At 47.6% G+C, this 25,442-nt stretch overlaps 1 protein-coding gene across 3 annotated transcripts in view; it reads right to left on the bottom strand.

Annotated features, from left to right (window-relative positions):
- Positions 1-25,442, bottom strand: part of SKAP1 (src kinase associated phosphoprotein 1) — a 962,073-nt gene that overhangs the window by 80,707 nt on the left and 855,924 nt on the right. The window lies entirely within an intron of this gene.

Below are 25,442 nucleotides of genomic sequence, written 5' to 3'. Positions count from 1 at the left end.
CAAACACACACACACACACGCATATACATACATACATACATACATACATACAGTACATACACATATCCAGTGATATAGTGCTGCTTCTGGCAGATAGGGGGACCTGGGATGCTGTGAACTTGAGGACCTGCAGTGGAGCAAATCGAGGACCTGTGATGGAACGCCTCTTTGCATTCCACCGCAGGTCCCTGATTCTTTCCGCTGCATGTTTTTAAGTTCCACAGCGTCACGATCTGGTGACTATGATTGTGGGGTCTGTCTTTTATCTTTTAGGGGTGTCTGCTTTCTTTAATTAAGTGTTCTGCAGTTTAACTTTGTTAGCTGCATAGACACTTCATTATTGAACCGCAATTAAGGCTTAATTTTGGGGTAGCGCTTATATTTAAACCTTACTCCGAAAAGTCCAAAAATTCCTGCTAGGGCTTATTTTCAAGGTAGGACTCATTTAGGAAAAAAACATGGTACGAGTGCAGCAAAAGCCAGACAGATGCTGGTGTAGGGGATTCTATAATTAGACCAAGTTATCTGCCCCCGTGACCTCGAATGCCGAAAAGTGTGTTGTCTGCCGGGTTCAGGACATTGTGGATTGGATAGACAGATTGCTAGGTGGGGCTGGGTAAAATGCACCAGCTATGGTATACATTGATACCAATAACAAAGTTAGAGGAAGATGGAAGGTCCTTAAAAATGATTACAGGGAACTCTGAGAGATGCTGAAGTCCAGGGCCTCCAATATGGTGTTTTCATAAGAATTACTGGTGCCTCAAGCACCACTAGAAAGAAAGCGGGAGCTAAGGAAGCAAAATAAGTGGCTTAGAAATTGGTGCAGGAAAGAAGGGTTTGGGTTCTTGGAGAACTGGACTGACTTCTCTGTCAGCTACAGAGTTTACAGTAGAGACAAGCTGCATATCAATGGAGAGTAAATAAAGGAATAGATAAGAGCATAGAGAGACAGTATGGATCAGTGAGATTTTAGGGGCTGCTAGGACATGCAAAGAAAGTAGAGAGGTGAGTAGGAGTAATAACTGTGCTAACAGTATTAAATGTCTGCTGGCAAATACAAGAACTCCTGTAAACAAAATAAATGAATTGGAGACCCTTATGCCAGCCACAGATTACGATAATGTAGGTATTAAAGAAACCTAGCTGTACGAAAACCATGACTGGGTGACAAACGCAGCGGGTTACACCACATTTAGAAAAAAACAGGAAAGACTAAAAAGGTGGAGGGGTGTGTATTTTTGTTAAATCTAGCTTAAAAAGAATCTGTCAGCAAGTTTTTTCTACCTCATCTGAGAGCAGCATGATGTATGCGAAGAGACTCTGAATCCAACGATGTATCACTTACTGGAGCCGTTCTGACACAATTCAAGCTTTTAGATTTAGCATAAAGCAGCACTAAGGGTGGCTTTCCATGCTACGATATCAGTACTGATATCGCTAGCATGCGACCCGCCCCCATCGTTTGCGCGAAACGGGCATATTGCTGCCCGTCGCGCACAAAATCGCGCACCCGCGTCACACATACTTACCTGCATAGCGATGTTGCTGTGACCGGCGTACCGCCTCCTTTCTTCACAGTGACGTCACTAAGCGGCCGCCCAATGAAAGCGGAGGGGCGGAGATGAGCGGGACGAACATCCCGCCCATCTCCTTCCTTCCGCATTGTGGCCGGCGGCAGGTAAGGAGAGGTTCCTCGTTCCTACGGGGGTCACACAAAGTGATGTGCACTGCCGCAGGAACAAGGAACAAAAACGGCAAAGCGATAGTATTGATAATTGGGAACGGACCCCATGTCAACGAGGAGCGATTTTGGACGTTTTTGCAACGATTCAAAATCGCTCCTTGGAGTCACACACTACGAGATCGCTACAGCGGCCGGATGTGCGTTACAAATTCCGTGACCCCAGCGAGATCGCTGTAGTAAAATCGTAGCGTGTAAAGCCCGCTTAAGAGAGCTGCCCCCGCCCACACCAAGCTCTCTATAGTGATTGTACTTTGACATTGATGTGTCAATCATAGGAGATGGCATACCGGTGACATTGAAGTCCAGCAATGATAATCACCAGGTGATAAAGCTTTTAGTTTAATTAAACAACAGCACACAGCCTGATAAGAAGATGGATGGCCTCAGATTACAAAGCAAAAACCTGCTGACAGATTCCTTTAAGACTTTTGCTCAAAGACGACATTTTGGGGAGCTGCAACAATGTAGAGTCAGTTTGGGTAAATATACATGATGAGAGCAAAAATGGAAAGTTGTTAATTGGCATTTGTTATAAGACTCCTAATATAGCTGAATAGGTAGAGGCTGAAATGCTGCAACAAATTAAAAAAAACAGCAAATAATAATAAGGTCCTTATTATGGAGGATTTCAACTATCCAGTTATTCAGTGTGACATAAAATCTTCTGGTTGTGCTAAAAGCTGCAATGCTTATCCGCAGTTCAAGACAATTACCTCTCTCAGTTGGAAAATGAACAAACCAGGGGAGATAATTTGCTGGATCTGGTCCTGTAGACCATATAAAATTTCAGATTTACAGATCCGGGAGCACTTGGGCAGCAGCGACCATAATATGGTAAGTTTCAATGTAATATTCAATAGAACATTTCAAAGGGTAAATGGAAAAAGTTGGAACTTTAAGAAACCCGATTTCAACACATTAAGGGAAGAGCTTAATCAAGTAGACTGGCACCATGTCATGATAACTGGGGATACCAAACATAAATAGGGCATGTTTAAAGATATATTACTAGAATCCTGTAGAAAAAAATATACCCTCTGATAATAAAATGTCCAGGAATAAAAAGAAACCACTATGGATAAATAAGACAGTGCAAAGTATAATAAGACAAAAAAAAAGCATTTAAAATCTTTAAGGCTAAGAAAAATAGCATTTCAGGAGCAAAAAGATCTCAATAGGAATGTAAAAAAAAGAAATTAAGCTAGCAAAGTTAGCTACTGAAACAGAAATCACCAGTGACATTAAAATAAATAGCAATTTTTTTTCTAAATGCATCAATGCCAAAAAGAAAAAACGGATGCGATCGGCCCCTTAAAAGGTGATAACAAGAAAATTATAGTGGTCAAAGAACAGGCGGAGATAGTAAACAAGCACTTTCATCCATGTTCACAATGAACTGATGGTTCCAGGGATCATTCAATAAGGTATAAATCAAAGTTTGCCACCTGATAAAATAAGAGAAAGTACGCATACATCTGAGCAAATAAAACATTGACAAATCCCCCAGATGGGATGGCATTCATCCATGGATATTAAGAGAATTGTGCTGAGTAATTGACAGACCACTGTATCTCATCTTGTTAGATGCTCTTGTACCTGGGTTGCTAACACAGGATTAGAGGATGGTTGATGAGGTACCAATATTTAAGCAAGGTAAGAAGGTAGATCCAGGCAACTAACGTCCGGTAAGTCTGAGATTAGTAGTATGCAAACGTTTTGAGGCCATTATAAAATGTTTAACCAAATAAAAGAAATAAATCCACGATTTAGTAAAATCATGTACAAAAAGATGCATCGGAGTACAAAACCTCTGAAATACACCAAAAATATATACTCCAATATTATGAAATAAGCAAAAAGAAATATTAAATCAAAGAAGTAATGCAAAATATAAAAAAAAACAAATACAGACATAGTAAAAAGGAAGATAAGGAGAAGAAGCAGGTGAACTTCAGACATAATACAAAATATAACATATGAGCTACGAGTCTGGATAATGAAATTCAGCTCCAAAAAAAGTCCACAAGATTATATGATAAAATACAAAAGCCAAGGGTATGTGTAAACATTTATGTACAGGCAAACAGCCGAAATAAGGACTAATCTTGAGGGCTGCATATGTGTAAAACATGCATAGAGTAAAAAATAAAATCAGTTTAATATCCAGCACATATCCCAATATAGGATTAGGCTTACCATTAAAGGAGCAGATACATAGCCAGGATAAAGGCAGACCATTGGTACTGTTTAATGTGCAAAAAACCCACAAAAGTGCATGAAGTGAAACGCAGATTGGGAAAAAACCCAGCATATAATAAAGAATATGGATAAAATAAACAGACATATCAATAAGATAAATTACTATAAACCAGACCCAAAGTTATGAAGTAAGAAGTCCTGCTACGATCTCTGCCACACACCCCAATTCGCGTTTCGCTAGTTGCGCAATCCCTGAGGATACAACTAGCAAAACGCGCATTGGGATGAGAAGCAGAGGTCGCAGGAGGACTTACATCATTACTTTAGTCTGGTTTAAGGTATATTAATTTATTTCATTGATATTGATATGTCTTTGCACTTTAAGGCCTTCACCCTGGGCGATTTTCCGTTTTTTGTTTTTCTGCTGCCCTTCTTCCAAGAGTCGTAGCTTTTTTATTTTGCAGTCAATTTTGCCATATAAGGACTTATTTTTTTGCAGGAAGAGTTGTACTTTTAAATGAAACCATGAGTTTTACTATATAGTGTACTGGAAAACGTCAAAAAAAATTCCAGGTGCTAAGAAATTGCAAAAAAGTGTGATTGAACGATTGTTTTTGGGATATTTTATTCACTGTGTTCACTATATGGTAAAACTGATGTGTCGGTGTGATGCCTCAGGTCGGTATGAGTTTCTAGACACCAAACATGAATAGGTTTACTTTTATATAAGGGGTTAAAAAAATTCTGTAGTTTGTCCAAAAAGCCATTTTCCGAAACCCGTAGCGTTCTCATTTTCAGGGATCTGGGACTAAGTAATGGCTTAATTTTTGCATCTTGAGCTGACGCTTTTATTGTTCCATTTTTGTACAGATGCTACGTTTTGAACGCCTGTTATTGTATTTTGCGGCGACCAAAACATGTAATTTTGGTGTTTGGAATTTTTTTTGCCGCTATGTAGTTTACTGATCAGGTTAATTGATTTTATATTTTGATAGATCAGGCGTTTATGAACGCGGCGATACCAAATATGTGTATATTTGACTAGTTTTTAACCCTTTAATTTTCAGTGGGGTGAAAGGGGGTGATTTGAACTTTTAGGCTTTTTTTTATTTTAATGTTACTAGTCTCCCTGGGGGCTATAAGGAATCAGCAGTCTTATCGCTTGTTCATTTCTCCTGATCATAGCTGCACAGCTCAGACCAAGAGAAATGCTGCTCTTCTCTGACTCCTATGACAGCGGGTAATTGCTCGTTACCCGCTGCAGGCATTTACATTATGCTGTCACATTTGGACAGCGTGATCTAAGGGATTAACAGACGCGAGTGGAGTTATTTAACCAATCTGCTTTTCCCTTCATGCACTTTTGTGGGGTTTTTTATACATTGAACAGTATCAGTGGTCTGCCCAGGGGCGTAACGATCACTGTCACAGTGATCGCAACTGGGCCTGGGGGTACAAGTGGCCCACCAGCCCCTGCGCCTGATTCAGCTTGATGTGTGTCCGAGGGTGGGCAGCCAGCTAAAATACATTGCAGCACAGAGACTCGTGTTTTACAGTTGGGATGGTGTTCTTAGGCTTCAAAGCGTCTCCCTTTTCCCTCCAAACGTAACTATGTTCATTATGGCCAAGCAGTTCAATTTTAGTTTCGTCAGACCACAGGTCATGTCTCCAAAAATTAAGGTCTTTGTTCCTGTGTGCATTAGTAAACATTAATCTGGCTTTTTTATGTTTCTTTTGGAGTAATGACTTTTTCCTGGCAGAGTGGCCTTTCAACCCATGTTGATACAGTACTTATTTTGTGAATAATAACACAATCTTACCAGCTTCCGCCAGCATCTTCATAAGTCCTTTTGCTTTTCTTGTTGGGCTGATATGCACATGTCTGACCAAAGCACGTTCATCTCTGGTACACAGAACCCATCTCCTTCCTGAGAAGTATCTTGGTTGGACAGTCCTATCTTGTTTGTACTTGTGTATAATTGTTTGTACAGAAGAATGAGACACCTTCACGTATCTGGAAATTGCACCCAAGAATGAACCAGACTTGTGCAAGTCCACAATTCTGTTCCTGAGATCTTGGCCGATTTCTTTTGACTTTACCATGATGCTACACAAAGAAGCAGTGTGTTTCAGGTGTGCATTTGAAGCTTCAAAAGACATGACATCATCATATGGGCTGTCCCATATTGTTTAAAAGGTATGGTACGCTTAGGCTGGGGCCACACGGGGATTACTGCGATCCCCTCGCATGACACTCGGCTCACTCGGGCAGTACAGCAGAGCCGAGTGTCATGCGAGTGTCCCTGTGACTGAGGTCCGACCGTGCGAGTGGACCTCAGCTGCGGGGGGCGGGCTGGCACTGAGGAGGGGAGGGAGGGATTTATCTCCCTCTCTCCTCCATAGCCGGTTATTGCCATTCTCGCACTGCACTCACGGGTACACCGGTATACTGTGAGTGCAGTCCAATTTTTCTCTCGCCCCATACACTTGAATGGGTGCGAGAGAAAGAGTCTCGCATTACAATCGCAGCATGCTGCGATTGTTTTCTCAGTCCGATTAGGGCTGAGAAAATAATCGCTCATGTGCGCTGACACACTGGCTAATATTGGTCCGAGTGGAATGTGATTTTTTGTCGCACTCCACTCACACCGATTTTCATCAGGGTGCAGGGAGTTTGAGAGAGGGGTAAGTTGGGGTACAGGCTGTGTAACATATAGGGATGCAGACAGGGCCAGCTCCAGGATTTTGTGGGCCCGGGCGAAAAAGTCTCAGTGGGCCCCGTCCACACGTAGACACACACATACACAGATACATACACATATAAGCATCTCAGCTCGGCACGGCTCTGCTTTGTGCGGGGCTGTTCTGCGTTGGTCTGCTCAGAGCGAGGCTGCTCTGTGCGGGGCTGTTCTGCTTGGCGCAGGTTTTGATATGTGCGGAGCGGCTCTGCTCTGTGCGGCTGTTCTGCTCGCCGCGGTTCTGCTCTGTGCGTGGCTGCTCGGCGCGGCACGTCTCTGCTCTGTGCGGGGCGGCTTTGCTCTGTGCAGGGCTGTTCTGCTCGCCGCAGTTCTGCTCTGTGCGTTGCTGCTCGGAGTGGCTCTGCTCTGTGCGGGGCTGTTCTGCTCTGTGCGTGGCTGCTCGGCGTGGCACAGCTCTGCTCTGTGCAGCTCAGCGCGGCTCTGCTCTGCGCGGCTCTGCTCCATGCGGCGGGTGGTAAGTTATCGGCCATTCTAAAGATGTCAGTGGTGAGGGCAGATGGAGCTCTCAGCTCAAGCTCTTATCTGCGAACGTGCCGACTCCAGCCGCAATTATTTGAAGAAGCCCTCACCCCCGACATCTTTAGAATGGCCAGTGCCTTACTGCCTGCTGCACAGAGCAGAGTTGTGCAGCCCAGCACAGAGCAACCATGTAGTGAGTATCTAGGCCTCCCTCTGCATCACTCACAGCATCGCCGTACTCCATTACCGCCCCAGCCTCCTGTGACCCCCGCTCCTCTGCCAGCCCCCTCCCTGGTAAGACACCACCGGATTATAATACGGACCCCATAATTGGGGTGCGTCTTATAATCCGGTGCGTCTTATAAAACGAAAAATAAGTTATTTAACCCTAGAACGCATACCTGGGCCCTCGCAGGCCTGCTAGGCTACTTGTTTTCTATTGTAGATTTCTATTGTTGCACGTTCTAGGGTTAAAGAGAAATTAAGGAAACTACATGTAAACAGACAAAAATCTATACACAGTCATACACACCGACACACATAGATATGCATTATACATGCACACACAGATTAGAGATATCATCATTATGGGGAAGCCGGCGGCAGCCTCACTCCCCTCCCCCACTTGTCTCCATCCAGCTCCTCTTGGGCATGTGGCTGTGCAGGCCGCACTGCATGATAGTCATCACTAACAGACATGGCCGCGCACAGTGCACACAGACTGCTGTATATACATCACAGGAAGAGCTAGGGCTACAATATATGCATCACAGGAAGGGCTGGGGGATACAGTATATAAATGATAGGAGAGGCTGGGGTCATAGACATTACTGGGGGACATACATGTTACTGAGGTGCATATGTATTCCTGGGGGGCATACATGTTACTTAGGTTCATACTTATTCCTGAGGGGCATAGCTGTTACTGGGGTAGTATACAACTCTGGGGGGCATACACATTACTGGGGTGGGTGGCATACAGCTCTGGGGTGGCAGCGCATACGGCTCTGAGGTGGCAGTGTATACGGCTCTCTGGGGCCAGTGCATACGGCTCTGGCAGTCCCATACAGCTCAAGAGGGGACACCTACTGCTCTGAGAGGGCCCATACAGCTCAGGAGTGGGGGCCCACAGATGAACTTCAATGCAGGAGGTGCACAGAGCATTCAACAGTGAATGCTGTGTGCCAGTGTGGATTAAAGGGTCAGCAACTGCACTATCCAGGATACAGGATAGTGCAGCTGCCAACCCAAGCACTGCAGTCCCTAGAACTAAGCCTGGGGCCCGCAGGACTGAAGATGGCTAGTGGGCCCCCCCAGCTGTCCAGGGCCCCGGCATTTGCCCGGGTGTGTCGGATGCTGACGCCGGCCCTGGAGGCAGGGTGTGTGGAATGTGACACCCTGGGCAAGCCAGGGGTCACAGGTCATGACACCACCACACCCTACACCCCGGATAGGTACACCTGAGCTAAATCTAAAATCCTTGTTGCCTTCCTCCAGGGGCTGATGTCCACACCAGGGGGTGGGCCAGGCGGTTGGCTCCGCCCACCGAGGAGTTCACAGTCCTGGAGGCGGGAAAACACAGGCAGTTAAGCTAGGGAAGTGAAGGAGTGAAGTTGAAGGAAGTGGTAGAGGAGCAAGAGAGAGGAGTTAAGGTGGAAGAGAAAGTGACAGTTGAAAGCCTGAAGTTGGTCCGGGTGTGTGCCCCGGACTGAGAACAGCAAGGTTAGCAGACGGTGGTGACCGTCTGCAGGAGAGGCTGATCGGAGGTTGCCGAAAGGACCGTGGACGGGTGGTGGCCCGGCGGTACCGGAACGGTGTACGAGGAGGAGCCAGCACCGTTGGCAGGGGCCTTTCGGATCACGGCAAGGCTAGGAGTCGCCATGAATTTGCCAAATCCGTCAGTGAAGGGGACCTCCGGGTCTCCCAACAACTAAGTCCCGATTGAAGGCAACAGTCCAACCGTAGCAGAGAGACACCGCCACCGCCAAGGCACCAGTTTCTCAGGGCCAGCGCCTGCGGTCAAAGAGGGGCTCCTCCGGCCCATATCAAAGTCGGGGAGCGGGTAACCAGTGGGAATCCATCGCTACCAACAGTTACACTAGGTGCAGGGACAGAGACCGTCACCGCCAACTACCGGGGAAAAGCAACAGCAGCCGTCCGTGGGAACCGTCTTTCCAGCTGTGTGTTTTACCGAGAACTGTGTCAACGTCTCAGGCTGAGTGAGTACCACCGTGCCGTGTGGCACAGCGCTGCCCCCGCGACCCTGCACCTCACCAGGCCCCGCACCTGGCCTGTCATCCCTCATCCTCCACCCAATCACTGGGCCCCGGGACAACCAACCCCTACCCACGGAGGGGAGAACTAACAACTCTGCTGCTCCTTGTCACCGCTCCCGGGATCCCCATACAGAGCAGCGGTGGTGTCCACACAATCACCACAACCGTGGGTGGCGTCACAGACAATAAATCCCCAAAACCAATCCCCTTTTCACTCACGGGCGAGGAGCGCCGCTCGAGTCCCCGGGATCCGGCCCATCGCTCGAGCCACCGAGCAGCAGAGGCCGCAGCGGCAGCCGGACCCGAGCAGTGGGAGAGCGCAGCGTCCCCTCCTCAGCCCGCGACATGGAATATGCAGGTTCAGGGTGTTTGAGAGAGGGTTAAGTTGGTATACAGGCAGTGTGAGATATAGGGATGCAGGATGTGTGGGATATGGGGTGTAGGGTCTGTGGGATATGGGGGTGCAGTGTGTGAGATATGGGGGTGCAGGCTGGGGTGAAGGGTGCAGTGTGGGATATGGGGGTGCAGGATGTGTGAGAGAGCACCACAAAGGAGGTAAAGATGAGGGATAAGAAGGTAAGTGCTCCACCATGGAGCTATAGGTGGGAGAAACTTTTACTGTAAAGTGTGGGAGGGGGAATAGGAACATTCACTCAGTATACAGAGTGACAGTGCATTATGGGAGGCAGTAAGGACAGTGTGAGGGTACAGTATGAGAGGAGCAGTATACGAGGGACAGTGTGAGGGTACAGTATGAGAGGAGCAGTATACGAGGGACAGTGTGAGGGCAAAGTATAGAGGAGCAGCATACGAGGGACAGTGTGAGGGCACAGTATGAGGGGAGCAGTATACGAGGGTCAATGTGAGGGCACAGTATGAGAGGAGCAGTATACGAGGGACAATGTGAGGGCACAGTATGAGAGGAGCAGTATGCGAGGGACAATGTGAGGGCACAGTATGAGAGGAGCAGTATACGAGGAACAATGTGAGGGCACAGTATGAGAGGAGCAGTATACGAGGGACAATGTGAGGGCACAGTATGAGAGGAGCAGTATACGAGGGACAATGTGAGGTCAAATAATGAAGGCTGTACGGTGTGATAAGACAGCAGAGTATGGAGAGGGTGTAGTGTGGCAAGGGGCATGGAAGGTGTGGACAATGTGGATGCCATTGTTCATAATACAGGTGCATTATTTTGTATGGAAAGCATATAGAACAAGGCTAATGAGGAGGGATGGTTTTATGGATATTCATAAAGAAAGACAGTGTGGCGGCCATAATTCATAGTGGAGAGATGGTGCAGTAGTTGTAGCATATGAGAGGCACAATGTGGAGGCCATGTGTCATTAAGGTGACAGTGTAGGGGTCACTTTTTGGTCAGGGAGTATAGTGGGGGAAACATTTTTTAGGTGCACAGTATAAGGGTTATTTAGTGCATAGCATGTGCGGATATTTTTTATTCAGATGTAATAATGACACTCATATTTTTAGGGCATCATGTTGGGATATGTTGTGGAAAAATCAGAAAAAATGGAAGTCTGCGGAAAGAAGCTGTGTACGTCCAAAGTCATTATGTAGTCTGGATCAGATGAAGAATGAGGTGAGACAATTCCAATCAGAGGAGAAGTCCCCAATACGGTACCTGGATCTAAGGGAACATTTATACTGGACAATGCCTGCATTTAAAGGGAATTTGTCAGCAGGTTTTTGCTCCCCCATCTGAGAGCAGCATAATGTAGAGACAGAGACCCTGATTCCAGCGATGTGTCACTTACTGATCTCTTTGCTGTCAATTTGATAAAATCAATGATTTCTCTGCTGCAGATCTAGCAGTTATAGAGAGCTCATGAATATTCTGGACTACCTGCAGCACGCCAAGTAGTCCTGTAATGATAAAATTACTGATTAATCACCAGTAGGTTATCAAAACTACACTGAGCAGGTCAGTAAGTGACACACGGCTGGAATCAGGGTCTCTGCCCCTACGTTATGCTGCTCTCAGATTAGAGGGCAAAAAACTGTTGACAGATTCCCTTTAAATGATAATCAACCGTTTAGTTATATGAAGCCGATTGGCAGCTGTTTAATGGCCTGTTACTACAGACTTGAGAATCCTCATAGCATGCACACAGCGAGCTGTCATGGTTTTCCTGTGCCGGAGGCGAGAGCGGCCATCATGTGACCATAAGTGTGCAATTGGCATACATCTAGCCACATCTGCATGAGGCTTTAGTCTGATTTATTGGTAGGGTACGTGATCAATTTAAGTGCTTAGAAGAGCATGAACGCCAACTACGGCCTTGCCGCTACACTTAACCGTACCAGTCTGCCAATGCAGGCTGCAATTTATTTTTTTTTCTCAGCCCACTCGGTCCAGACACAAAATCGTACATGTGCGCTGCCTCATTGGATAACATTGGTGCAAGTGCGATCCAATATTTTGTTGGATCGTACTTGGACCAAAAATATGGTTGTCTACACAAGCTATTAGGCTGCGACACCATAGTTGTAAATATGTTTACCTGGTTAGGGGCCCACTCAGAGGTTTCGCCCCCTCTGAGCCGAACCCCTAGCTACGCCTCTGTGAGTAGGTTAAATATGATCAGTAATAATCATATCAGGGATTATTTATGAAGCTCAAACAATGGCTTATAGAACAGAAAAAGCAGAAGCGAAAAGAGCGAGTGCAAGAAAAAAAGGGCGGGGGAGAAGAAGAAGAAAAGTGAGGGAGAAACAGAGAGGATCAAAAGGGAGCGGGAAGGGGGTAAGGGGGGGGCTAGGCAAATATCTCAACAATATCAGGCAGGCCAGTCAGCAAACCGATGGCCATCTTTAAAGGATGACTAGGGGAACCAAAGTTTTTAATACCGGTCCCATGAGATGTAATCGTGCGCCATAAGGGATTCCATTTGCTCTAAATGATTCAGATCCGAAATCCACTCTTCCACAGACGGCGGGTCAGGGGACCTCCGGTGCCTGGGGATAACATTTCTAGCCACTGTCAAAGAATCTCAAAACATCCGTCTTGACACCTGCCAAACTGCCAGGCAAGAGGGAGTAAAGAGCAAGCTGAGTGGTAGAAATCAGGCAAGTGCCTGACATCTGGGAGTAGATCTCAAAAATAGAGGACCAGAACGACTGTAGACGTTCACAGGACCACCAAACGTGGGTCATAGTACCAACCTTCTTGCACATATCCAGCAAAGATCCGGGACCGAGTGGAAAATCCGATGCAGGAAGACCGGGCATCTATACCAGTGTGTCAATATTTTAAAATTCTTTTCCTGGCTAAGACAGGGGACAGACATTTTATAGGTTAGAGTAAATATTTTAGAGCGATCCATGTCCAACAGTGTTATCTGCAGTTCATCCTGCCAGGCATCCAGATAGTCAAGCGACGCCTCCAGGAATACCTCCGTGACGATTGAGTATAGTTGAGAGATAAGGTGAGAGGGAGGGGAAGCAGACTCCACCAAGGACTCAAAGGAGGAGTTTGCCCCTGAGACTGCCAACTGTGGACACAAGTCCGGAGCTTGAAGACCTCCCACCATGAGAGGGATATTTCTGGGTAGGTTCCACGCAAGGTCACCAGGTCTGGGTATCTAGAGAGAAGTTCCACCGCCTGTCCCAGCCCGACCCGATCAGAAGAGTGCCAACACAGGAATGACTCTCTACCCATCGCCGGCAGGAAGGCAGGATTATCAAAGAGAGGGCAGAGCAAACTGTTCATCACAACCAAGTCAGATCTCTTGGGAAATTTGTTCCAGAATAGGAGGAGGGACTGTGTGAGGGGTTGAAAGTCCGCCTTAGGGGGACGAAGTGTTCGGGAATATCCAGGGCAAGGAGGAGCGAGGGGACTGGGACACCAACTGCTAGATCTGCACCCATTGTTTACTATGTTCATTGAAACGTCAGTACAGCATCTTGGAGAGCAGAATCGCTTGGTAGTATCTCTCCAGGTTGAGAAGCCCCCCTCCCCTCTACTTAGGTCTTGTCATAATATTGGATCTAATCCTGGGCCTGTGGGAACCTCAAACAAATTTATTGAAGGCCTTTTGTAGGGCTTTAAAAAAGTATTGAGCCATGTGAATTGGGGTGGTTTGAAAGAAATAAAGAAAATGCGGCAAGATGTCCATTTTTATCGCGTTTATTCTGCCAAACCAAGAGAGTTGGGAGCAGTCATAAGACTTTAAATCGAGGAGAGTGCACAGAGCAGAGTAGTTGAGGGAAAAGATGTCAGCCAGGTTGGTGGGCACCCAAAAATGGGATGTAGTTTTGGAGGGAGGCGAACACAGTGTCAGGCAGGGAAATGTTAAGGGCCTCTGATTTGGCAAATTTAACCTTAAAGTTGGATACTCCCCAAACCTCTCAAATTCTTTTATTAGGCCCAGGAAGGAAACATATGGATTGGTCAGGTATAGTATGAGGTCGTTCGCATAGAGAGCTAATTTTACCCATTTCCCTTTTATGTGGGGACCCGTAATGTCGAGGGATTTACGAATGGCTACTGCGAGGTGTTCCATAGCTATAACGTACAATAAGGGGGAAAGAGGGCACCCCTGTCTTGTCCCATTACAAATAGGAAAAAGAGAAGAGAGAATGTTATTTACTTGAATTCTAGCAATGGGGTGGGTATATAGGGTCATAATCCTATTGACCATGAGCTCTTTGATACCTAATTGAGTCAGTGCCGAACGAAGGATAGGCCATTTCAGTCGGTCGAAAGCTTTTTCGGCATTGATCGAAAGAAGGCATGCTGGGAGACGCCGCCTTCGAAGGTACGATGTGATAAGAAAGGTTTTATTAGTATTATCCCGGGCCTCCTGCTGTTGTATAAACCCCACCTGATCGTTATGGATGAATTGGGAAGGAGGGGACCCAAACGATTAGCAATCAGTTTAGCAAAACTTTTGACATCAACGTTAATTAATGAAATTGGTTGGTAGTTGAAACAGAGGGTATAGTCTTTACCTGGTTTGAGGATGAAGGAGAAAGTTGCTGACATAGTCTGGGGAGTGAAGGGGCAGTTGAGGGAAATGTCATTGAATGTTTTGCAGAGAAACTGGACTAAATCTGCTTGGAAGGTTTTATAGGAGTTTGCAGAGAATCCATCTGGATCGGGACTCTTCCCATTTGCGAACTCCTTCAATGTTGCAGAGATCTCCTGGTCAGAGAATGGGTCACAAAAGGCCACAGCCTCCTATTCTGGTAGAGAGGGAAGATGCGTGTACGCCACATAGGCGTCCACCTGAGAGCCAAAAGACTCAGGCGACATGTCAGCGAGCGGGCCTCTGAGGTTATAAAGTGAGTTGTAGTATTCTCGAAAGGCTTCAGAGATCTCCTCTGGTATATAAAGCGGGTCCCCTGAGGAATGTCTGAATGATAGGAACACACGCCACCGGGACACGGGGGTGGAGGAACCTGGCAAATGCTTTGCCCGGTTGGTTGGAGTACTCATAAAAATATTGTCGAGTTCTATCCAGGTACTGAGATGAGGCTTTGTCCAATAGGGTTCTGAGATCAGATCTGGCATTGATCAGGTCAGCGAGCACCCGGGGATCCCGATTCCGCTTAAGTTTTATTTCAAGACATTGAATAAGGAACGACAAGCGCTCCATATTAGACCTATTATCTTTTTTTGATCCTACAGCCTAGCTGTATCAGAGTACCCCTCGCACTTGAGGGCCTCCCATTGTACTGGCAAGGGAGTGATATCCGACTGTGGTTTGTAAGGAAGTCATCAATAACCTCTTTGACTGCCGCTAGACATGTGGGATCTTTGAGGAGGGCAGGGTTAAGAAACCAGTTCCACCCCCTAGGGCCTGCATCAAAAATTGTGAACGATAGGGCAACAGGGGCATGATCCGACCAGACCATAGGCTCTATAGAGGAGATCGGGTCGAGCGAGAGCAGACAGTGGCTGACCAAAAACATATCTATTCTGCGATAGGACTCATGAACTCCCAAATAGTATGTGTAATCTCGGACTCTAGGGTGGAGAAGTCTCCACACATCCACTAGCTGTAATTCTAATAGTTTAGATTTAAGGGAAGTCACCTGAAAAGACAGTACATGGGATCTACCCGAGGAAATGTTGGCAATGCGATCCATCACGAAGTTCATGTCTCCTCGCAGTATAATCGATCCCTCAGCAAAGCCACAGAGAAGATTGAGGTATCTTGCGTAGGCTTGTACCTGGTCCTGTTTAGGTAGATAGAAATTCGCAAATGGAAACACTCTGTCAGACATAGAAAGCTTAAGAAACAGGAAATGCCCATTAGGTTTTGATGGTGGTCTATGATAGTGGCTGGCAGGTATTTCTGGAGAGCAATGCTCACTCCCCTCGACCTCGACTCAGCATTAGAGCTGTGGCACCACTTAGTGTAGTATTTGTTCTTGAGCGTAGGAAAGAGGTCCATTTTGAAATGGGTTTCTTGGAATAAGAGAATATGCACACTTTTCATGTGCTTGTGGTAAAGGATTTATGATCTTTTCTACGGGGGTATTGAATTCCCTGACATTGTAGGAGCATAGGTTCGAGGCAGTCATGCCTAACCAGGGAAGGGAGCAAAAGGGGCAGTAGAGGGTGAAGAGACAGGATCGAAAGGGAAAGGGAAGAAAGCAATTTAGGAAACTTTGGGAAAGAAAATGAAAAGTAGAGAAGAAAAGAGGGGTTCACTTAGAAGACCCCTACAGATATCAGTCCTGGCTTCTACACCAAGATCGGGAAAAACATAACAGCAATAACTGTAACTGTGTTACAAGAATATGCCCAAAAGGGGGAGTGACTAAATAAAAGCACCAAAGAGTATTGAGCCTCCACTTGCACCCTGAAAGCGAGAAAAGGAAAAGGGGAGGGAGGAAAGAGAAAAAAAAGGGGGGGAGAGGGAAGGGAGGGGGGAAAGGGGAGGAGGGTGCACCACTAGTAGTGCTCAAGGACACAACATTATTACTTAACAGTCAAAGACCTTAACACATTCAACAAGACTGCACCCCCGTCCCACCGCCCACCCCGCCCCAACCAAACAGGTTGCAGACCCGAAAGGCAGCAGGCAAGGGAAGGGGGAGAGCCATCCACGAAGCTTCAGCACATAGGTTAGAAACAAACCAAAAAATGCATCAACTTCAATAGTGCACTAATTTTGGAAGATGGCGGGAGAAGTCCACTAAGCCTGCGGATGCAGGGACCGTGGGGTCAGCCACCCATCCCACAATTCATATGCCCGGTCCTGGCTTTAATAAATCTTGTCTTGCCCTGCCCGTGGTTCCCTGCGAGGCCCCCTCTGCAGGAGGGGATTGGAGGGGTAAATGGCCACTCCGGGATGAAAAGAGGTGGGAGATCCAAAGCTCCCATGATCTCCAGGACATCAGCAGGAGAGTGAAGCTGGAGAACTGGGTTACCCCTATGTACCTGAAGCTGGAAACAGTATCCCCAGGTATAGACAATATTGTGACCCCGGAGGGTTTCCAAAAGAGGGCGAAGCACACACTGCTTAGCAAGTGTGGAGCAGGAGAGGTTGCCCCACCAAAGTCAATCTGACCCTTATCCCTTGCTTTCCGCACGATAGCCTCTTTGAGGTGGAAAAAATATACTCTGCATATAACATCTATGGGTCTTGATATATCTGTGCTCCGTGGACCCAGGGTAAGTTGAGCCCAGTCTATCTTCACTAGTGTCCCAGCGGGGCAGCCCAGGAGAGAATTGAAAATGTCCTGAAGGGTCAGAATAAGGTTCTGCGGCCTAGTAGCCTCAGGCAGGCCACAGACCCTGATGTTGTTTCTCCGGTACTGATTTTCTGCATCCTCAGTGATGTCAATAAGCATTTGTATGTGGCTACAGTGCTGGTCAATAAGCTGCAGCTGAGAGGTCAGCTGAAGATGGAGATCCTGGGTAGAGGAATCCAGAGTTTGGACTTTTGTATTCAGGGTCCCAAGATCTTCCCTGAGGGCCCTTATCTCCGTTTTGCAAAAAGCCTCGAGACTGGAGATATTGCCCTCCATGTCACTTTTGGCAGGCATAGAGTTAAGGCCGCTTTACACGCTGCGATATCATTACCGATATCGCTAGCGTGCGTACCCGCCCCCATCGGTTGTGCGACACGGGCAAATCGCTGCCCGTGGTGCACAACATCGCTCAGACCCGTCACACTACTTACCTGCCTAGCGACGTCGCTGTGACCGGTGAACTGCCTCCTTTCTAAGGGGGCGGTTCGTTCGGTGTCACAGCGACGTCACTAAGCGGACGCCCAATAGAAGCGGAGGGGCGGAGATGAGCAGGATGTAACATCCCGCCCACCTCCTTCCTTCCGCATTGCTGGCGGTCGCAGGTAAGGTGAGGTTCCTCGTTCCTGCGGTGTCACACATAGCGATGTGTGCTGCCGCACGAACGACAAACTACATCGTACACGCAGAAGCAACGATAATTGGGAATAGGGGGGCATGTCAATGATTAGCGATTTTGCACGTTTTTGCGACGATGCAAAATTGCTCATAGGTGTCACACGCAACGACATCGCTAAAGCGGCCGGATGTGCGTCACAAATTCCGTGACCCCAACGAGATCGCTTGAGCGATGTCGTAGCGTGTAAAGCGGCCTTTAATCTGGGAATGGAGCCTCGAGAGCTCAAATACTACATTTGTTGTTAGGAAAATAATCTCTCTGTCCGAGGCTCATCATGGCAGCTGTGTGTGGCAGTAAACAAGGTTCGGGTCAGAAATTCCACAGTGTCTGTCTGCAATTTCATCCTTTTTCTGTGCTCAATTTCTACAACTGAACATGGACAAATCAGAATTCATTATCTTTCCTACTCCTCACTCAATGCCCCCAATCAACCTATCCATCAATGTTAATGGCTGCTTACTTTCCCCAGTCCCACGTGCTCGCTGCCTGGGAGTAACTCTAGACTCTGATCTCTCTTTCAAGCCACACATCCAAGCCCTCTTCACGTCCTGCCATCTCCAACTCAATAATATTTCCCGGATTTGTACATTCCTTTCACAAGAAGCTGCAAAAACCCTAGATCATGCCCTTATTATCTCCCGCCTAAACTATTGCAACCTCCTGCTCTGTGGCTTCCCTTCTAACAGTCTCGCACCTGTACAATCTAATATAGACTATGCTGCCCGCCTAATCCACCTGTCCCTCTGCTTCTCCCTGACCTTTCCTCTCTGCCAATCCCTTCACTGGCTTCCCATTGCCCAATGACTCCAGTTCAAAACCCTAACCATGACATACAAAGCCATCCACAGCCTGTCTCCTCCCTACATCTGAGACCTAGTCTCCTGATGCTTACCCGCATGTAACCTTCAATCCTCACAAGATCTCCTTCTCTAATTCCCTCTTATCTCCTCTTCCCACCATCGCATCCAAGATTTCTCCCGTGCATCCCCCATACTCTGGAATGCTCTGCCACAACATATCAGACTCTTGGCTACCTTGACAAGCTTCAAAAGGAACCTAAAGACCCACCTCTTCTGACAAGCCTACAACCTGCAGTAACCCTCATTCTGATATAGCGCCACACAACCATCTCTACCCTCACCTACTGTATCTTCACCCATCTCTTGTAGACGGTGAGCCCTCGCGGGCAGGGTCCTCTTTCCTCCTATACCAGTCTGTACCTTGTTTTGTTTAGGATTATTGTACTTATCCCTACTATGTGAACCCCTATTCACATGTAAAGCGCTATGGAAAAAATGGCGCTATAATAATAATATTGAGGCATTTGAACAAGCACACAGCTCCAGACAGGAGTTACGATTAGCAAACCTGCTATGAAAGCTGTGGGGCTGCAACTCTTCAGAAAATAAGAGGGAGGGGAGAAAGAAGTGAGCAGCTGACTGATTTACAAAAAAACAGTGGGCTGAAGAAATGTGGTTGGCTAGAATGTTAGGAGTTAACCCATTTATTGGAATATAACTATTTCACACTCTAGGCCAGGGTCTGGAGGCCACTCTTCATATAAACTTGCTCTGTTGATGCAATGTCAGCAGAAGCAGCTGAATTGAAGGCAGGAGCGGTCTGTGACCACTGTGTACCGGCAAAAAACGGCGCCAACAAGCAAGTAGGTAGCAGCTACATGCTAAATGTGCTTAGGCACATTTTTTTTACGTTCCGAATATACCATGTAAATGTGGCTTAAAGCATATTTGACAAACCTCTGTCTCAAGTTGAGAAATAATTCCTGGGTATCTTAACTGTAAATCTGCCCCAATATATTTAGGTTAGTGAATTATTAATTTTGATTCAAACATTTACACAAACAGTAGAGGCACTAAGCAAGGTTTCTTGCAATTCCAGAAATTAAAAATTAAAACTTATTAAGGAGAAATGCAAGACGTTTAAAGGGGGTTATCTGGTGTTAAGCTACAAGTCTGAGTCACTCTAAGCGACTACAGACTTGTAAATCTTCACATCATGCACACTGCATGCTGTGAGGATTCTCCATTGCTGGCGCCAGGAGCAACGGGTGAGTGACTGCAAGTATGTGATTTGCATACATCTGGTTACATTTCCGACTAGACTGTTTCTGACCTTGCTCAATACACTTGTATTGAGCGAAGCCAAATATAGTCTTGTCAGGATGTGTTCACCTGTATGCAAATCCCATACTTATGGTCACGTGCACCCTGCTCCAGATGCTGGCAATGGAGAATCCTCACAGCATGCAGTGCGCGTGATGTGAGAATTCTCAACTATGAAGTTGCTTAGAGTGACTGCAGACTGTAGCTTAAGACTGGAATAACCCAGTTAAAACTAAAACTACACACAAACTCTTAAGGGCACTTTACATGCTGCGATATCGATATCGCTAGCGAGCGTACCCACCCCCGTCGGTTGTGCGTCACAGGCAAATCGCTGCCCGTGGCGCACAACATCGCTAGTCCCCGTCACACACTCTTACCTTCCCTGCGACGTCGCTGTGGCCGGCGAACCGCCTCCTTTCTAAGGGGGCGGTTCCTGCGACGTCACAGTGACGTCACACGGCAGCCGTCCATTAGAAGTGGAGGGGCGGAGGTGAGCGGGCGGAATATCCCGCCCACCTTCTTCCTTCCTCATTGCCAGTGGACGCAGGTAAGGAGATGTTCGTCGTTCCTGCGGTGTCACACATAGCGATGTTACAAGTGAAAAGGTTTTGGTACCGTGTCACCTGATGAAGGGACCTGAGATGTCTCGAAAGCTTGCTTTGTAACATCAATTTTTTTTTAGTTTAGTTAGCCATTAAAAGGTATCACAAGATTATAATTGTGTTCCTCTCACTGAGAACATTCAATAACAGAGCGATGTGTGATGCCGCAGGAACGACGAACAACCAGCGGCATGCACCACCAATGATATTATGAAGAGGAGTGACGTGTCAACGATCAACGATTTTTGACGTTTTTGCGATCATTGATCGTTGCTCCTAGCTGTCACACGCTGCAATGTCGCTAACAACGCCGGATGTGCGTCACAAACACCGTGACCCCGACGACATATCGTTAGCGATGTTGCAGCGTGTAAAGCACCCTTTAGATTAAGACTTGGGGTTCGTTGACCGATCTGTCATGTGACTTATCAAAGACTTAAAAATTTTTGCTACTATTTTAGAGTTGTGCTTCGGCTGGAAAAGCAATCAAATCAAAGAAAGGTTGTAGGCGTGTCTCAGATCTTCATATAATTAGCGGCTTTCAAAATTCCACTGATTACCCTTAGGCCAACTTCTCAGGAGCATATAAAAAAAATCATCCATCCAGAAAAAAATATGTATTGTCACCTATATGCAATCAATATAAGATCTGTATGGCATCTGTTTTTAATAATCAGCAGTTAATACAATATATAAGTACAAATATTGTTTCTTATGTTAAGGAATTGCAATTTATTCTATAAAATTGTATGCTGTATGGTTATAGTGTTGTAAAAAAAACAAAAAACGGTCATCTTAACAGCCCTATGGAATAACAGTGGTCCAGATGCAGTCGTTTATTTTCACAGACAGTATTGACAATGGAGTGGAGAAAAACCACCTATGCTCACATGACCGTATTTTTAGTCAGAATGCTTAGCTCACTTTAATAACAGTCACCTTAACTCTTACTAAATAGGCAGCCTAATTCAGTGGTAAGTCAAACTTAATGGGGACATGGAGTGATGTAAGTGGTAACAAGCTCTATGTTGGTGTTCTATAAAAAATAATAATTCAGAACCCTATCCAGTCAGAGAGAAACAATTTGAGCTCATCTTTAAGGGTAAATAAATGAAAACACAATGTTACTGGAACCAAATCAAATTTACACAAAACTTTATAGAGATTTGTTGCTGAAAAGTGGCGTTTACATTCCATGCTTCTAGTGGCGGCAGCTCGGAATAGTGCACATAGTACATATACCTTCATTAAAGTCTTCACTGATAACAATCTCACAATATTTTTTGTGCTTGGCTCAGGCTTTGCAGCTACACAGCACATTTCTCTGCCCTTGCTGTGTCCCCCCTTTTAGATCTTTCTCGCTTGGTGTCTGCTCTCATTTATAAGAATTACCTGGCAGGAATAAGGCTGCCAGGGCTTGTTCTAGACGATTACATTCTGTCTTAGAAAAGGAATGACCTGCTGAATGTGACCGGCGTGTGACCGCTGCCTTCCAGCTGACCCTGAGTTTTCTTAACTCAATAGCACCTCTTGAGGTTAATAAATGGGGTCAAATGTCCCAGCTCTGCCTTCTGAGTCACCACACACATGCAGCCTCCATACACTAGCACACAGTGGGGAAGCCATGCGTCAATTCCTGCACCTCATAATGAAGACAACCCCGTTCAGTATATTGGAACCCAGGCCACAACTCAAGCTGGAATATGTGAAGCTGGTGTGAAAGCAACATACCACCAGAGGGCAGCAAACACCTTCTGTACCCCAAAATATAAATATATTTTATTTATGGCAACCGAGGAAATTAACTTTTGTGTTTTATGATGATGTTGCCACATCCAGCTAAATAGAATTAAAACAGGAAATAAAGAAACGTTCCAGTAATTAACACAAACTCTTCTCCACAGGTTGACAGGATACAAAACCAGGGGATCAGAGTAATAAGCTGCTCTTGTGGCTATGAAAGCTGTGAACCCAACCCATGTACTTTAGGTTCCAGACCAAAATTGTTTATTAACACTTTGTGATATCAACTGGCAACCACTGAAAAAAATTTGGAATCTAGAAAATTCAAAAAAAACTGCAGCATCAATTAGAGTCAGTTTGTGAAACTAATTACAAGATAAAGGAGGAAATGAAGATGCAGTTGAGTGCACAAGGCTTCCCTTCATCTTATTTTTGGAGCCACCGAGCCTGTACAATTTTCTGAGCTTAGTTACACGTCCTCGCTCTTACTTGCCTCTACGTCCCACAGATCAGAAATCAGACATGAGGGTATACAATACTAACGCATCAGGCTTCACAAGCTTCATCTGACACGCTCCGCGTGGGAGTAGAGGATGCAATCCTACAGCCACTGATTATCGGCCATATCATAATATATGATATGATCATCCTGGATTAAGGCGCTATCAGCCGAAACATGTTGGATTTCACTTAATGTATCCCCCCTCACTGTTTTTCATGATGCATGGACTTTTTTAATATAACTTCAATAAATAGTTTTAACTTTTTTGAAGACCATTTACAATTTTGCTTGCTATCATAATATGACATCCTCGTATACACTGGCATGTGACATTACCTGTGACCGTTTGTTTTGTTTTCTACACCAGCACTCAAGAGGTGGATACTGTGCCTTTAAGAAGTTAAATCACAGAGAATTCAAATTGGCATTTCTAAAAAAAAACCCTTGGATTTAAAAGTAGGTTAAATCACAGAAAATTAGGAAGTTACCCAGGGCCGTAATTACCATTAAGCACCCGTGGTCCTGTGCCTGGGGCAGCAGGATGCGGGGGCGGCATCTTTTAGCAGCAAAAAAAAATAATTTTTTTTTACACATCCATTAAATCTGCTGTGTTCTTGGAGTGGGGAGGGGCACACCTCCATTTATTTGTATCCGCGTCAATTAAGAGGCGAATGCAGACAAACTGCGGCGGCCGGGCACAGAGACCTGATTGACCCCGGAACTGCCGGTGCCTGCACTTCCGGGGTCACAGGCATGCCAATCAGCTCCTTCCTCTGTGCTGCAGCCAATGCTGTGTGGACATCACATGCAGAGCTCACAGCAGGACACCGCGAAGGAAGCCGGTGTCAGAAGAGGATACTCACGTGAGCCAGGAAGATGGCGGCGGGCACTGGAGCAGGTAAGTGCTCGCAGAGCTGAAGATTCATAAGGAGCGTGCGAGAGGGTGTCTCTAATGCAGACCGGAAATCTGCGCATGTGGTGGGGGGAGAGAGGCTGATACTGAGGGGACACTTGGGTGAAGAGAGGCTGATACGGGGGGAGACTTGGGGGAAGAGAGCCTGATACTGGGGAAGACTTGGGGGAAGAGATGCTGATACTGAGAGAGACTTGGGGAACAGAGGCTGATACTGGGGGAGGCTGGGAGGAGAGAGGCTGATGCTGGGGGAGGCTGGGAGGGGGGAGGCTGATGCTGGGGGAGGCTGATGCTCGGGGAGGCTGGGAGGAGAGAGGCTGATTCTGGGGGAGGCTGGGAGGAGAGGGGCTGATGCTGGGGGACGCTGATGCTGGGGGAGGCTGGGAGGAGGAAGGCTGATGCCGGGGGAGGCTGATGCTGGGGGAGGCTGCGAGGAGAGAGGCTGATGCTGGGGGAGGCTGGGAGGGGGAGGCCAATGCTGGGGGAGGCTGGGAGGAGAGAGGCTGATGCTGGGGGAGGCTGGGAGGAGAGAGGCTGATGCTGGGGGAGGCTGGGAGGAGGAAGGCTGATGCTGGGGGAGGCTGATGCTGGGGGAGGCTGGGAGGAGAGAGGCTGATGCTGGGGGAGGCTGATGCTGGGAGGGGGAGGCTGATGCTGGGGGAGGCTGGGAGGGGGAGGCTGATGCTGGGGGAGGCTAGGAGGGGGAGGCTGATGCTGGGGGAGGCTGGGAGGAGGGAGGCAGATGCTGGGGGAGGCTGGGAGGAGGGAGGCAGATGCTGGGGGAGGCTGGGAGGGGGAGGCTGATGCTGGGGGAGACTTGGGGAACAGAGGCTGATACTGGGGGAGGCTGGGAGGAGAGAGGCTGATGCTGGGGGAGGCTGATGCTGGGGGAGGCTGATGCTCGGGGAGGCTGGGAGGAGAGAGGCTGATGCTGCGGGAGGCTGGGAGGAGAGGGGCTGATGCTGGGGGACGCTGATGCTGGGGGAGGCTGGGAGGAGAGAGGCTGATGCTGGGAGAGGCAGAGGCTGGGAGGGGGGAGGCTGATGCTGGGATGGGGGAGGCTGATGCTGGGGGAGGCTGATGCGGGGGAGGCTGATGCTGGGGGAGGCTGATGCTGGGGGAGGCTGATGCTCGGGGAGGCTGGGAGGAGAGAGGCTGATGCTGCGGGAGGCTGGGAGGAGAGGGGCTGATGCTGGGGGACGCTGATGCTGGGGGAGGCTGGGAGGAGAGAGGCTGATGCTGGGAGAGGCAGAGGCTGGGAGGGGGGAGGCTGATGCTGGGATGGGGGAGGCTGATGCTGGGGGAGGCTGATGCGGGGGGAGGCTGATGCTGGGGGAGTCTGATGCTGGGGGAGGCTGGGAGGAGGAAGGCTGATGCTGGGGGAGGCTGGGAGGAGGAAGGCTGATGCTGGGGGAGGCTGGGAGGAGGAAGGCTGATGCTGGGGGAGGCTGATGCTGGGGGAGGCTGCGAGGAGAGAGACTGATGCTGGGGGAGGCTGGGAGGGGGAGGCCGATGCTGGAGGAGGCTGGGAGGAGAGAGGCTGATGCTGGGGGAGGCTGGGAGGAGGAAGGCTGATGCTGGGAGGGGGGAGGCTGATGCTGGGGGAGGCTGGGAGGGGAAGGCTGATGCTGGGGGAGGCTGATGCTCGGGGAGGCTGGGAGGAGAGAGGCTGATTCTGGGGGAGGCTGGGAGGAGAGGGGCTGATGCTGGGGGAT

This window comes from Anomaloglossus baeobatrachus, chromosome 5 (genome assembly GCF_048569485.1).
Source record: "Anomaloglossus baeobatrachus isolate aAnoBae1 chromosome 5, aAnoBae1.hap1, whole genome shotgun sequence".
Classification (NCBI taxonomy): domain Eukaryota; kingdom Metazoa; phylum Chordata; class Amphibia; order Anura; family Aromobatidae; genus Anomaloglossus; species Anomaloglossus baeobatrachus.
Note: the sequence above shows the minus strand (reverse complement) of the source record. Positions and strands in the feature narration are given on the sequence as shown.